Raw genomic sequence first — 3524 nt, 5'->3', positions numbered from 1 at the left:
CCAACCACTTGTGTCTTCTGCCCTTTCCCACCTATCTCACCCACCCTACCAGCCCACACTGCCTGGTACTTGAAATCTGTGGCTAAAGGACCATTACCACATAACTTCAAAAATAATTAACCACCCTTCCTTCTGAAACCCACCCAAATTCACTCATTCAGCACTTACTTTTTTGAATCCACTCATAACTTTTTTTCTATGAGCCCCCTCCCTAAATGGAGTTGGGGAGGGGTGAATGCATGCTGAGTTGGCCTTTATTTTTTTAAGAGACTTTTTGATCCAATGAGGCCCCCCCAAATAATTGAACTTTGGGTTCTGATTGGTTGTTTTATTTATTTTTTCCCTCCAAAAGTTTAACCTCCTCCCCACCTGAGCCTGATAAAACCTTGATCATGGGTTTGGGTCCCATAGGCCTCAAAGAGAGTCCTTAAACTTGAGGATGCTGGATAGCTTCCTTAACTGAGATGGGGAACTCAAGAATATGGATGAGATTTCAAAGATATTCAGTCTGATGAAGGAAGCATGAGAGATGGTGAGTCACCGCACTTATCTGAACATTCTGCTGCAGACTCATTCACCAGAAATATTGGTCAAGTTTATTGATGCTGGTAGTTACAAGTTTCTTAACAATTCATTGACAAATTAAAAAACAACCAACAACATTCCCCTCTTGCAGCAAATTCTACTGACCCTGCAGCATCTCCACTCACTGCAGACCATCTCAAGCAGAACAACACAGCCAAACTGGTGAAGCAACTGAGCACATTAAGTGAGAATGAAGAGCTCTGGAAATTGGCCTCAGTCCTTATCAGCAACTAGATGACCATCATCCACTCCCAGAGCAGTACACCACCCAGCCTGCTGAGAAAGATAAAAGAAACAGAAAGAAGAGGGAAAGAGTTAAACCACCCCTCCTGAGCAACCGGTGATAGAAGTGAAGGCTGAGCTCAGGCTCAGGAGGCCCCAGAGAAGAAGAGGGAGAAGTCTAAGTCTCTTATAACCCCAGTGCCCAGTCTCACACCAAGTTCCACTGGACTAGAGCTGGAGACCCCCATCTTTGGTGACTGTGAAGAATACCAGTGTAGTGGTGGTTTCTGACAAGTACAACCTTAAACCCGTCCCCCTCAAGTGTCAACACAACACCCAATGCCACCAAAGAGATCTAAGTGAAGATAATCCTGCCACAGCCAATGGAAAGCCTGGGCTTTCCGGATGTGCTCAATTCATCTTCTGTTCCAGGCATCAAAATCAAGAAGAAGGTGCTGTCACCCACAGTTGCCAAGTCAAGCCCATTTGAAGGGAAAATAAGCACAGAACCAAGCACAGCTGAAACTTCTTCCCCAGAGCCAGTCAGCACCTCCTTCTGAGGTTATGGACACAGAAGGTCCAGAGCCCCCAGTTTTCCCTGCTGAAGTCCCAGAGCTCACAGATACCACCGCTTTGGAGCCAGGAACTCTGGGTGCAAAGCCAGTTGAGAGTACCAGAGATCCTAGTCAGCTGACTCAGAAAGGCAGGAAGAGGAAAGCTGTGATGTGGCCAGAGGGCAAACTGGGAGAGTATTTCTGTTTTGAACTGGATGGAACTGATGAGCAAATGTGAGTAAGATCAAGGACTTTGGCAGGTCAGCTAAGTGAGAGATACCATCAGAGCGAACACATGTTTGAGATAGGCTGGCATCTGAGCCACAACACTGTGGAGGAGAAAGTACCCTGGATGCGCACCAGGGCCCTGGTGCTGCTTTCGCCTCTCGTTATCCCTGGAAGAAACAGGAGGTACATCCAGGCTGAGGAGGAGAAGATCTTTCGGGAGCTCTTCCTGAACAAGGAAAGTCCTCATGAGCCTGATGAGACTTAGGAGCCTATTCCCCCCACCCAAACTCATCACCCTAGATGTGGATTGTTCCATGGATGAGACCCTAGAGCCTAAGAGGCCTGTGGTTCACCTGATGGGGAAGGCAGTTTGAAGTTGCCTCCTATTATGGCCAATTTTATTGGAAGCACAGGTGCCGGGAAGAATCCCCATGATCCTAGAGCAGGAGGCATCAGTTTGAAGGAGAGCCTCTCCTCCATCATGGGTAGACCTAACAGTTGGCCCTCATAGGAAGGCCAAAGCAACCAGACTATTCAGACAAGATCAAGCAGATGCTGGTGCCACCTGGATTCAGGCCTGGTCCAATAGCCAGTGGTTTCTTACTGGAAGGCCCCGAGGAGCCCAAGGGCATGCAGCATCTCCTCCCTGAACCTGGGAAACCTATGCCAGATCCCCATGGAGGACCTGGGTGTCCTGTTAGCCCAGAGGGTCCACATCTGCTGTGTCCCCCACCCTCTTCCGGTGGGGGGGGGGGTGGCGATCCCTTCTGGGATGGTCCATGTGACACCATGCAGGGTGACCTGGTGTGGGGGCGATCAGCATCAGGTCCTGGACCATACCATAGAGGCCATGGTAGCCAAGGAGGAAATGAACCTTCTCTTCCTCCAGTCTGAGGGGCCAGAAAAGGTCGCTCTGAAGGAGGACTCCCAAATGGAGGAGGGGACCCTGGTGGGGGTGTTGTTGGAGATGGTGGGCATCATCTCCACAAAGCCCCTGGCAGTGGCATGGGGGTGAAGGCAGTGGACATTGCACCCACGAAGGCCTTGGTGGAGGAATGGATGCTGGTGGTAGACATTGGCCCCATGAAGGCTTTGGACATGGGGGACAGACCCCATGGCCACCAGCCTCATGATGTTCCTGGTTATCGAGGCCACAACCATTGAGGGCCACCCCCTCATGAACACCATAGCCATGATGGCCCTGGCCATAGGAGGAATGTGGGGCCACTGAGGGCATGATGGAGGCCACAGCCATGGAGGAGACTGAAAACTTTTCCCCTAAGATCAGGAACAAGGTAAGGTTGGATGCCCACTTTCACCACTTCTATTCAACATAGTACTGGAAGTTGTAGCCAGAGCAAGTAGGCAAGAAAAAGAAATTGAAACCAATTTTCAATTGGATTTGGATTGAAACCAAATCCAATCCTTTCCAGATTGGAAAGGATGAAATAAAAATATCTCTATTTGCAGATGGTATAATCTTATATGTAGAAAATACTAAAGATTCCACAAAAAAGTCTGTTAGAACTAATTAATTCAGCAAAAAAATCAGGATACAAAGTCAACACAAAAGTCAGTTGCATTTCTATACAATAAGAATGAGCAATTTGAAAAGGAAATTATAAAAACAATCCTCTTACTATAGCATCAAAAAGAATAAAATACTTAGGAATTAACAGGATGTTAAGTGCAATGAAAACTATAAAATATTGCTGAAAGAAATTTAATAAGACACCAATAAATGGAAACACCTCATATTTATGGAATGGAAGATTTAATATTGTTAAAAAATGACAATATTGCCCAAAACAATTTACAGATTCAATGTGACCCTTACCAAAATGTGAACTACATTTTTTTTTGCAATATGAAAAAGCATACTAAAATTCACATGGCATCTCAAGGGACCCCACGAAGTCAAAACAATTTTGAAAA

General features: G+C 46.7%; 1 pseudogene; it reads left to right on the top strand.

Annotated features, from left to right (window-relative positions):
- Positions 1–392: 392 nt before the first annotated feature.
- On the top strand, positions 393–2856 carry LOC129656246 (serine/threonine-protein phosphatase 1 regulatory subunit 10-like; annotated as a pseudogene).
- Positions 2857–3524: the final 668 nt, after the last annotated feature.

Source organism: Bubalus kerabau, chromosome 6 (assembly GCF_029407905.1).
Source record: "Bubalus kerabau isolate K-KA32 ecotype Philippines breed swamp buffalo chromosome 6, PCC_UOA_SB_1v2, whole genome shotgun sequence".
In the NCBI taxonomy this organism is placed as follows: domain Eukaryota; kingdom Metazoa; phylum Chordata; class Mammalia; order Artiodactyla; family Bovidae; genus Bubalus; species Bubalus kerabau.
The sequence above is the reverse complement of the archived record's forward strand: the minus strand, read 5'-3'. Positions and strand labels throughout refer to the sequence as shown.